General features: G+C 42.8%; 1 protein-coding gene across 1 annotated transcript in view; it reads right to left on the bottom strand.

The window, feature by feature from the left end:
* LMTK2 (lemur tyrosine kinase 2) overlaps nt 1-12785 on the bottom strand; it is a 70685-nt gene that overhangs the window by 52728 nt on the left and 5172 nt on the right. The gene's annotated exons all lie outside the window — the stretch shown is intronic.

Here is a 12785-nt window from a genome sequence, read left to right as displayed (position 1 = left end):
GAGCTGCAGCCCCCTCTCGAACCCTGCCTCCCAGCACCACTACCGCCCACCCCAAGTGCAGCCCAGCCTGGCCCAGTCCCCACCAGGAAGAGCCCGGCACCAGCTCTGGCCCCATCCCACAGCGGCATCTTGTCCCGCCCCTTGCAGATCTGGGGCCACATGTCCCCCATACCCTCCCAGGGTGCATGCAGGGCGGGAGCTGCCCTCCCCCCCGTTGCACTTTCTGGACAATTTAATAGATTTCATAGATATTAGGGCTGGAAGGGACCTCAGAAGATCATCGAGTCCAGCCCCCTGCCCCAGGGGCAGGAAGTCAGCTAGGCTCAAAGGATAGCAGCAAGACAAGCATCCAAACATCTCTTAAAAGAGCCCAGAGTAGGTGCTTGCACCACGTCTGGAGGGAGTCTATTTCAGGCCTTGGAGACTCAGACAGTAAAGAAGTTTCTCCTTAATTCCAGCCTAAAACGGTCCTGGAGGAGTTTGTGACCGTTGGACTTTGTCATCCCTTGGGGTGCTCTGGTGAATAGGCATTCCCCCAGATCCTGATGCACACCCCTGATGTACTTATAGGCTGCCACCAGGCCCCGCCCTGAGCCTGTGCTTTTCCAGGCTGAAGAGTCCCATGGCTCTCAGCCTCTCTTCATAAGGCCTATTCTCTTGAACTCTGATCATGCACATGGCTCTCCTCTGGACTCTCTCAAGCTTCTCCACATGCTTCTTGAATTGTGGAGCCCAGACTTGGATACAGTACTCTAGCTGCAGCCTCACCAAGGCTGAGTAAAGTGGGAGGATGACATCCTGAGATTTAGATGCTTCTCAAGTATGTGCAAGCCAGAGTTTGGTTTGCTTTACCAGCTGCAACAATGCATTGACGGCTCATGTTCATCTTGTGGTCAATTATGACCCCCAAGTCTTTCGGCAGTGGTTCTAGCAAGCATAGTACTGCCGAGCCCATAAGCATGCTGCAGGGTTTTTTTCTGAACCCCACCCCGCCCTGGCTGAGCAGCACTTGTCTCTGCCCCACTCCCTCCCTCCCCATGGGGCCTCGATCCACCCCTTCCCCCATACCAGACTAATGAGCCCAACACTGGTGTCCAAGCTGCCCGGGTACATATTGGAATCGGATAGGTATTGGCTGATACGGCTTTTTTTTTTTTTTTTTTTTTAAAAAGGGGCTATCGGTATTGGCCAAAAAAATCCCTATCGGTGCACCCCTAATAGAGAGCATTTAACAAGTTATGATTCTGGTTCACTTAAAACTTTTTTTTTTTTTTTGGCAATGGAGGCCTGCAAAAATGGATTCTTATTTTTCCTTTGTGTATCCAAATCGCATGTATAGTCATTACCCATTAAATATCTGATACCATAGGTTCTGAACAGGTTTCTTTTTTTAGCACCTCTGAATATAAAATGTTGTCCCTTCGTAAGAACCCTCAACAAAAAAGCCACAGGTAAACATCCAGTGTGCATCCAGGAAGCCCAATGCCATCGATACAGGCACTGGGCACAAGTGAAGAATGTTTAATGATAAAACTATGCTGGCATAACCATAAAATGCCTTCATGTATTTTACTACTCCCAACATTTGTAAAATATTGCTTTTGAAAGACAACTTACAAAGCACTTTATAAAGGCTCCAATTTTCAGATGTCTGATTTTGTTTTGAGGCTGTAAGTAGACTCTTCCATGCATGAGGTAATTTGCCAATTTTAGAAACTAAGCAAACAAAGGTGTTCTCTCATCTCTACAGTGTATTGAGTATCTAATTCCAATAGCAAGGCAAGATACTTCCAAATGCAACAATTAACATGGTGTTCATGTATTAAAACAAAAACTGAACTAGAACAAAGCATTTACACTACACACAATTCTCAGCTTAGTAAGACTGTAGGAAAAAGCAAGCTACCTGTGACTGTCCTGCCAACTCAATGCACTAATGGAAGGTGATAAAGGCCTTATAAAGAAATTATATATAAAAAGGAACTGTTCAGTTTGTGTAGGCTGCAGGAGGATGTCCAATTTTAAGATTCAGTACTTTCCTACTGTTTGCTATATGTTGCAATAAACCCATTATATGAACTGTGGAAATTCTCCACCCCTGGAAATTTCCAACAGCAGGTTAGAGAGAGACTTCACTGGGATGATTTAATCAGGGTTGATCTTGCCCTAAGCAGGGGCTGGACTAGAGGTCTTCATGAGGTCTCTTCCAGCCCTACTTTCCCATGATCTCTCTTTTGAGACCAGGTATATACATGGTAGTTTTATGCCAGCAACTACACCTATTTGCACATGACAATAGTAGTAGAACTGATCAAGTCAAAACTGTTTCTATAAGCCACTGACATGCCAAGCAAAATAAGAAGCAATGCAGTAACTTCTGGAATGCTGTCATAGCACAACAGTGTAATCTTGCTATGATCCTACGAGTGCCAACTGAAGAGGCAATGAGCAGAGTCAGAATCTCAAGGGAAATGTATTTTCATTTGCTTATAAGCAAACTCAGCTAGTATTAACCATGACAATGGGTGCATAAGCCAGAGCCCCAATGTGTGGAAGAATGGAAATGAGCACTATTATCTGCCCAAGCCAGGATACAACACTTCTGTGATACTGGACAAAGTCATGGCCAAAGCAGACCCTAAATCATGCATGCCATTCATTTTCAATTGGTGTTGCTGTTAGTTCAGTGGTTATTCATTATTTTTCAACTTTAATACTTGACACTTCCTGTTACTATCTAACTTAGATACAGCTTTCAACTACCTTCTATTTGAACGGCCTGTGTTAACAACTAGTTAGGTATTAGTGAGAGGTGTTCGAGTATGAAATCTTGTGTATTTATAGCTTAGATATGACAATAGCTTTGGAGTATAAATTTTAGTTCCAAAGTGAAGAGACTTTGGTGAGAAACAACATTTGCTGTCATGTTAACATCTGATTTTAAGTGGAGAAATGTTATGGCTCATGCAAAAATCAGATTCTTGGATCACTGACTTCAGGACTAGGACAGTACCATCCCTCATTTGTTCTATAGTCTTTGAACATATTTTAGATACTACTGTATTTTAGGCAGAGATCCAACATACATGGTCTCAATGGTGCCAATTCTGATATTACTCTTCTCAAGTCCTTGAGTTCTGAATGCATACAGATAACAAGACAGAACTTTAAAACAGAGCCTGTTGAAAATAATTTCAATACATGATCCATGGGACTGACTGGAATGAAATTAAAACAGAATATTCAGTAGACATGCCTAGCTTAAGGATATGGATGCTCTGAAACTCATTTAATTAATTATTCCATTTGTCATCCTGCATTTTTCCTTTTGTACTCCATTCAGCAGCTATGAGCCAGAAAGGATGTCATTTTACTATTACACCTTAAACAGCTATTTCTGCAGCTGTGCCAGTGATTAGCTGTGCAGCACTATAATATCAGCCCTTAAAATTGCTGGGCTTGATTAACAATTATCCATTAGGACTGCTAATACAAAAGCACCAATCACCTTCAACTGAGATATGGCCACCAAGCAACAAGCAAAGGTTAGTATGAACTTGCAAAGGAATGTAACCCATAGTTCAAGCTTAAAAAAAGGAGAATTTCAGACAGAACACACTTTAGGCAGCTCCAGTCAGCTCTTATTAGTCTTGCACTGTACATATATTAACAACAGTACATCAAGTAGCTGCACAACCAATTTCTCTACCACCTTCCGCTGACTTTGTAAGTTCGGCACAATGTTAGCAATTTCTTGAAGTCAAAGACAACGTATTTTTGATGACAAGCTAATGCAAGCAATAACTAGAAATGTTTCATTATTCAATTCGTAGCTAAAAAGGAGTAGAGACGTAACCAAGTAGAGTTTTAGTTTTCACTAAAACCAAACTTTCTGGCTTTTTAATCCCTGCCACAATTCAAAGGAAAGCCAAGTGTCTTAAAGAAAAATCTGTACATTAAAAGCAATATTTTGGAACAAACAGCTGTTCATAATTTTCATTAATGGATAAGAGTTCCAGGTTCAAAGAGCTCCCAAAACATTTAAGAGTAAAATTGCACAACTAAACACAGAAGTGCCCTTCTGTATTAGCTTTAGAAGTATATGTTTAAGCAAAAAGAATGTTTCACTTCATCGAGTTGATCTTCTATTTTTCCTTTTACAGTAGTGTAAGTTAATTGCTAGTCTTCAAGATAGAACTCGTAAAACCAGAAATTATAGTTGTCCAAATTATCTACTTGCTTTTTGTACTGAAGATTTGTAGTGTACATTAATATTGGCCCTTTCAGCATGTGGTTTACAGAGCAAAATGAACTTTTCCCTGCTTAGTTCTGAGTTGCCTTTATACATGACCTCAACAAGACTCTCGAACAACTCTCATGTCCAACTGCATAGCAACAGGACCTGTTTGAGCAGTAGTTGGCAAAAGGGCATGCAACTTCCAGCCAAATTCTCTAGACAAGAGCTGAAATATTCTGCTTACCCTTCATTCAATGGGTCTCTTAACTCATGCTCACCTTCAGAGTTGAGGGATGAGAGAAGACCAGAGACAACAGTTTTGGAAAACAACCAGCCCTTTCTCTTTCATGATGACAGAGTCTATTCTCCTTAAATAGGACTCACAGTAGAGGCAGCTAGTGGTGTTTTCCCTGAAAGTGTTTTAGCTGCTGCCTGACTGGAAAAGCTAGTCTCCCATCCCTCCTCCTATCTCCATGCTCCCCCACAAAAATAACAGTATCCACTTGAGAGGCAAGATCAAGGAAAGTAATTCATGGAGGCATGAGCTATACGCAGTTTCATAAATTTAAGTTAAATGCATTTATATTTTGTAGGTGCACACTCTTAAAATTATAGCTTTTCCAGATAGGTGAATCTTAACACATTCAAGAACAAAAACACTGCCTAGTTCATTTTGTGGCTTAAACAACCTTTGGTAGAGATACTCAATCTTTCCATTTTTCCTTACAAAGGCCACACAAAGTCTGTTTAAAACACCGAAACATATTAGTTCTATGTATTTTGGCCTAATTCTACCAATTTCTAATTCAGCCTCATTAAGTACCTTAATCAAGAAGTACTTCCACCAACACCAATAGAACTAATTACACAGTATGACACTCCTCATTTTGAGTAAGGTTGAAAGTTTAGAACGGGATCTTAGATGTGGACAGTATACCACTGATTAACATAGTTTCACATTTGATAATGATATATGACTTAACTGTTTGTGTACAAAATATTTTGAATTATGTAAAATATTCAACGTAAGGTTTTCAAAAATGCTGGGAAATGCTAATGCCTTATTTTAAGGTACCTTTTTATTCTTACCCTTGATAAATCATGAAAATAGCTTACATTTAAAACTAAAGAAAGAAATGACTAGCTACCCAAGGGTTGGTTATTACAAAACATTTAAGCTGAATATCACTGCCACATCATGTACCATACGATCTCTCCAATGGTCTGGTTCAAATACCCTTATGGTTGCCCAGCTGACCATTTAAAAATCACTCCATTGATTTAACCTGGGTATGATGTCCCACAAAAGCTGCATCCTGCACAACATACTGCATAAATGTTAGCCAATATAATAATGTTGGTTAAGGGTACCACCGAGGTAACATACTGGCAAAAGCCCTCATGCAGACAGACCTATATAGACATGGTATATCTATAATTTTGCTAGTATAGCTTATTTTACTGGAAAAATTAAGCTAAGCTATTTACCAGGTACAGGCTCCATATACGCAAGGAAGGTGGGCTACTACAGCTATACTAACCTAGGTTTTCTATTGTGGAGCCGGCCTATGTCTACAAGACAGTGCTACTATCTCTGCAGATGCTCAGTTTCCACAACTGCACTTGGCTGAAACCCAGCAAGCTGGTAAAACTGAGCTACAATAGGGACAGGCAGTGAAAGGTGAGAGGCACGACAGGCAGTGGAACGTGTACGATAGGGGAAAACTCTCATCCTCAAAGTATCCAAAAGTGCTTTGAGGCTTGATGAGTGAACACAGAAACTGCGCTTATTCCTTTACAATAGCCAGAGGTCACAGGATGAGAGCAAGCTTCAAATCTCAGATACCTAATAGCTAGAGGCAGAGATAGTGGATCAAGCCCGTGATCAAGTGGATCAAGCCTGTGAGCAAGGTTCAGGGACAAAAACCTAATAGGACTGCCTCTCCCAGGAATTACAGGAAGAGGAGTCAAGGAAGGCAGAGTTGGCTTCTTAACCAAGAGTGTCAGGAAGAGTATTTATATTCCATCTTTTGATCCCATCTATGATTAGTATGCTTAGTTCTCAAGTAAAGAGATGTCAGAGAGAGAAAAAAGAGAGAAGAAAACATAGGAAGGAGAAAATCCAATACAGGACAAAGAGGAGAAGAGCCAAGATGAACCCAAGTAAGACACACCCTATCACATTCCATTCAGAAGAAAATAAACCTATTAAATAGAGTAGATTCCTGGACTCAAAAGCATTCTAAACTTCCCAAATGGCCTCTGTTGTAAAAGAACCTCGCCTCTACTTGCACCTGCCTAGAAAACTGCACCTCATTCTATCAAACACATCTGGTCACAGAGATCAAGAAACTACATTACTTCACGTCATAACTAGGAATGAAATCATATCCTTAAAGAACTACAACTAGTAGAAAAACAGCAATCCAATTCAGGTGGTTACAAACACATCATTCCCATGCTTTGTTCTCTGCATAATTAAAAGAGAGTCTGTCCTAATATTTAAAGCCCTCCACAAAATTGGCGCAAGTTACATAAAAGATTACATCCCATTTAATAACCATAACTATCCCAAACATCCATGTTCCATTGGAATAGCAGAACTGTCAGTGAATAAAGGCAGCTCCTGAGTACCACACATCTTTCATGGAAGACTATATTACTCATCCCTGGAAGAAAACAACCCGCATATACTTCTGAATCCAGATGGAGTATATGCAAAGTCCATCTTTTTATTGCACTTCCCATAACAGCTGATCACACATTAAGGGTGGGGGTGAATATATCTAGCTCTATACATCTAGCTCTAGATCCACACACATACACATACCTATCTATCTAAATCTAGATATAGATCTCTCTCTCTCTCTCTGTGTACACACACACACACACACACACACACACACACACACAGTCCCTGCTCCTGACTGTGCCCTGCTCCCTCCCTCACTGCTGGGGCCTCCATCTGCATGCCCCCCGTCCCCCCCAAACGGTGGTGAGGGAGTGGGGCTGGGGCAGGCCCTGCATAGGTGGGGTGGGGTGCAAGACAGAGCCTCAAGCAGCTCATCCAGGGAGCACAAGGAGGGGGTGCGGGCATACAGCCCAGAAGGGTATGGGGGGCATGTGCCTCTGGATCTGCACACAGGGTAGGGCTGTGCTCGGGCCAGGCAGCAGTGATGCCGGGAATGGGGCTGGGGGGGGGCCTGCAGCCACCCAAAAATTTGCTGTAGGCCTCCAAGCCCCCCTCCCAGCACTGCCGGAACCCCAGCCTGCCCTGTGTGCAGATCTGGGGGCACATATCACCTATGCCCTCCTGGGCTGCATGCCCCCACCCCGTGCCACCTGGATGAGCCACTGACAGCTTCGCCCCACACCCTGCCCTGCCCCAGCTGTGCAGTGCCTGCTCCACTCCCTCCCTCACTGCAGGGGCCTCGATCTGCCCCCCACTGGAAACAAGAAAAAAATATGCAGGGGTACATGCACTGAAACTTTAAGACAGAAGGGGTACACTTGTTTAAAAAGGTTGAAAACCCCTGATCTAACCCACATTTCCTTAGCTTGCTTATAAGAATGTTGTTGGAGACCGTACCAAAAGCCTTGCACAAGTCAAGGTATATCACATCCACTACTCTTCCCACATCCACAGAACCAGTCATCTCAAAATAGAAGGAGCAGCTGTGAGCCGGAAAGGATGTCATTTCATAGAAGGAGCTGCTGATGTCAGGTTGGTCAGGCATGACTTGCCCTTGGTGAATCCATGCCGACTGTTCCTAATCATATTCTCCTCCAAGTGCTCAAAAATGGATTCCTCGAGGATCTGCTCCATTATTTTTCCAGGGACTAAGGTAAAGCTGATCGGTCTGTAGTTCCCTGGATCCTCCTTTTTCCCCTTTCTTAAATATGGGCACCATGTTTGCCCTTTTCCAATCACCCAGGACCTCTCCTGATCACCATTTGCTTTCAAAGATGATGGCCAGCAGCTCTGCAATCACATTAGCCAACTCCCTCAGCACTCTCTGGTACATCCCATCTTGGCCCCAGCTTTTCTAAATAGTCCCTAACCTGTTCTTTTGCCACTGCTGGCTTCTCACCTCCTTCCTGAACTGTGCTGCCCAGTGCAGCAGTCAGGGAGCTAACCTTGCCTGTGAAGACAGAGATGAAAAAGGCACTGAGCACTTCAGCCTTTTCTGCATCCTCTGTCACTAAGCTGCCTCCCCATTCAGTAAGGGATCCACACTTTCCTTGATCTTCCTTGTTCCTGACATACTTGTAGTAACCCTTCTTGTTACCCTTCACATCCCTTGCTAGCTGCAACTCCAATTGCATTCTGGCCTTCCTGACTTCATCCCTGTATGCCCAAGCAATTCTCTTGTACATCTCCCTGGTCATTTGTTCAAATTTCCACTTCTTATAAGCTTCCTTTTTGTATTTTAGCTCACTGAAGAGCTCTCTGATAAGCCAAGCTGGTCTTCCGCCACACTTACTAGTCTTCCTGTGTATCAGGATGGTTCGTTCCTTGCCCTCAGTAAGGCTTCTTTAAAGTACAGCCAGCTCTCCTGGACTCCTTTCCCCCCCTCAGATTGGCCTCCCAGGGGATGCTGCCAATAAGTTCCCTAAGTGAGTCAAAGTCTGCTTTTCTGAAGTCCAGGGTCCTTACTCTGCTACTCTCCACCCTTCTTTTCCTCAGGATCCTGAACTCAATCATTTCATGGCTGCTGCTGCTGCCCAAGTTGCCATCCACTATACTACATTCCCCACCAATTCTTCCCTGTTTGTGATCAGCAGGTTAAGAGTTGGCCCCTAGTTGGCCTCTCCAACACCTGCACAAGGAAGTTGTCCTCAACGCTCTCCAAAAACTTCCTGGATTGCCTGCATACCACTGTATTGCCCTCCCAGCAGATGTCAGGGTGATTAAAGTCCCACATGAGAACCAGGGCCTGTGATTGGGAAACTTACACTAGCTCTTTGAAAAAAGCCTTATCCACACCTCATCCTCCTGGTCTGGTGGTCTATAGCAGACCCCCCACCACAACATCACCACCCTTGCTGCTCTCCCCTCTGATCCTAACTCAGAAACTTTCAACAGGCCTGTCTCCAGCTTCATATATGAAGCTGGAGACAGGCCTGATATGAATTATGAATAATATATAATATGAAACATGTATATTGCATATACATCTCTCTCTCTCAAATACACCAGCTGAGAAAAATCCTACCACTTGTTTACATTTTGTAAAGAAAATATTTGTGGAGACCTGTTCTTCTATAATGATTACAATCACTGTTTGATACTATGCACCAAATCTTGTGAAACATAAGCATCTTTTTGCAGATTTGATCAGCTCTTAATGGTATGAAGTTGGACATAAGAAGCAAATTTGACAGCATTATGAAGGAGGCTGATTTTGAACACAAGTCTTCAGGGTGGTAAAAGTGAAATAAACGTAGTGTGCTATAATCTATTTGTGAAACATTCAGTCATCATAACTAAAGACTATTTTCCCAACCCATTTACTTTTCTCTCACACAGTGTAAAAGCTGTACAAGAAATCTGAAGTTTACAACTGCTAATGTCCCTTTGACTCCAAGCACAACTAACCTTGCTGCTTCATTCTATGGATTTGTCCGTGATGAAAAGATATATGGTGCATATAGTAAGCAGCTGATATCTAGTCATCTTCCCTCACCACTTCTGCACACAAGACTCCAGCAGCAGTCACTGTAGCTAGCAAACAATAACCATACATGTCACCAGTCAGCTTTTTACCCTCACCACTAAAACTCAGTCAATCTTAGCCAATTTACTTACTTTTGGTTGATACTGTCTTCAAGGACTCCTTCAATTTTTATAAGCGATTCTGAACAATGTGGAGGGCAAAGCCCTCCTTCATTCTATTCCCTTTCCCGTCTTCTTTAAAAAACGGTATTCCAAGCTCCATAGTTGAGAAGATAACCTCAAGTATGCCAGCTGACCATAAAGCAATGCATTAATGCCTCTCTCCCCCTCTCTGCAAACAACTTAAAACAATAGCTCTAAAAGATAAAACTGCTGCAGCTTCCTGAGCCTGACGAAGGGTTTTTGAACCCGAAATCTTGCTTAATAACTATTCTCCAACCATTTGGGTTGGTCTAATAAAAGATATCAAATTCACCCAAGGAACCTTGTCTGCCTAAAAGATATAAGCTCATTCATCTCAACCCAGGCCCCAGGAACTCTGCAACTCTGTGGAGCACTTTTAACACAAAATTCAGCTTCACTAGTCAAGTGGCCAATATTTTTTTTTATTTGCCTGGAGCTGTCTCTCTCTCTAGCCCTCCCCTCAAAGAGAAGTTAATTAGGCTACACTGTAGGCTTTCTGCATTGTTCTTGGAATGCAACAACAGGACAGTTACACCCGTACTTTTCTTTCCACTTCCTTCTTTAATTGACACAGAACAAGACAGACCAGAATGTTTGTCAGCTACCAAGATACTTCAAAGGAACTGCAGCTGGCAAAAGATTCTGGAGTAAAGGTACAGTCAATAAAATAGGAGAGGTAATCCAGCTCTTTGAAAAGCATCAATCAATTATAAAAATCCACTGAATTTCCTGCAAAGGAAAGCTTTTGTTTACAAACTCATAAAGCTGTTTAATTAACTGCAGTTCTATAAACAGAAATGTCCCCCAAGCATCATACACTGCTCCTGCAAACAGCATAACAGGGAACACTGACTGCACCTTTGTTTCAAAGGTCATCTGTGATGTGTGGGAGCCGCTTCCATCAGTCAAGTCAAACCAATTTCTCATTCTAATAATTTCAGTTTCATAGTTGTTGGGGGCTGGAAGGGACCTTACAGATCATTGAGTCCAGCCCCCTTGCACTTGGGGGGATGGACAATTCATCCACCTCAAAATCATAATGGGATCCAAGCTGCTCACAAACCAAGTTCATTATAGCCACTACTTCCCAATATACATCACTACAAGATGTAAAAGGCACTTCTTCTAAATAGCTGTAATGTTTGTCCAGTATGACAAATCCCTATAGGGGCTGCTTGCTTCATTCTCCACTAACCAACCATTTTACAGGATGAATCTCTCTGAACCTTTCTAACAACTGACTTTTGCTGCACGGTCAGTATCGTCACGCTGTTATGTACACTGCTAAAGCCTGAGCTGTGACAGGAGCACATAGCAGACTTGGATTAGAATCCAGTTTACCGCATACCAAGACATTTTGACATGTTGCTCCATTCACTGGGAACTTTCCCAGCAACAGAGATGTCAGTGAAATAGAAAAAGATACTTCTCAAACACATGGCTGAACTTCCCACCAGCAACATATCAGTATCTCCACTTTTCAGCAAAGTTAATCGACTTTTATATGACCAAGTTTTGAATAATTTGTTGGATATCAGAGAAGGACAGAAACCACTCCATGCTGGACTGTCGTCTGCTCTACTGCAGACTTCACTAGCCACTGGCTTCCTACAAATAGTCAGGAACCAAGGGGCTGAGCACCACGGGTACCCAGTACTCCCAGTGTGGAAAGTGTAAGAGCTACTGAAAAAAACACCAAATGCTTGCTTTAAACAAATCAGTTTATGATCAAAAAACAGAATGCAGTGTCCCATTCAATGATATTTTTTATACATAATTTTTATTTATTCAACCAAACCAAACAGAGCACCTTGTGCTTGGCTTATTCAGGTAGATAAGACTACTGCTATTTCCTACGTAGTCTTATAGTACAGGGGTTTGCACCCAGTCTTTCATATGGAGAATAAAGCTTGTTACTAGCACTAAACAAGTCAGGTTTTGAGTCCCTAGTTTTGCAAGATGTACTGCATAACCCTGATAGCAAATTTAAATTATACAAAAAAAAAAAGACGACACACAAAGCAGTGACACTTAGAAAACAAGTCATAAACTTTTGAGCTCCATTGAAGGGGGGGGGGGGGGGGGCAAGAAAGAAAAGCGCTGCATTCCAAGACAGAAGAAAATGGAGGAGAAAAATCCAAACCTGAATTTGCCAAGCAGAAGTCATATAGCTGGTTAGCAAATCTGCATGCTGGACAAATTAATCCCAGCATCTCTGCTTGTGTGCTGCATCCCTTTCTCTCACCCTCAGACCATATTGTTTTATTTCAAGTAAAAGCTCACTGGGGCAGAGACCAAATCTTACTAAGCGTGTGGATAGGACCAGTAAAATGGGGTCCCAGTCTCATGCTGGGGCCTAAAAGCATGAAGTAATACAAGAAAGAGGAAAATAACCGCACACAGAACTGACAGCTCTGCACCCCCCATGGTGGCTAGCAGGACTCCACATAAAACAAATAGCAGCCTAGAGACAAGCGAAGTATGGTACTAGACACGTCACAGACAAAGCATGAGGAAGCCAAGGGGAGGCTGCAAATGGGTCAGCCAGGCCGGGGGCCGGCGGGGGAAGTCCGCTCTCACCTACGCACAAATGCGGATTAAAAAAAAAATAAAGGAGACACGGATACAAAGGTGGCCGGAAGCGGGCGAGCACCGCCTGCCCTCGGGAGCCTCCACCCCGGTGATTCA

Source organism: Alligator sinensis, unplaced genomic scaffold (assembly GCF_000455745.1).
Source record: "Alligator sinensis unplaced genomic scaffold, ASM45574v1 scaffold990_1, whole genome shotgun sequence".
Lineage (NCBI taxonomy): Eukaryota > Metazoa > Chordata > Crocodylia > Alligatoridae > Alligator > Alligator sinensis.
The sequence above is the reverse complement of the archived record's forward strand: the minus strand, read 5'-3'. Positions and strand labels throughout refer to the sequence as shown.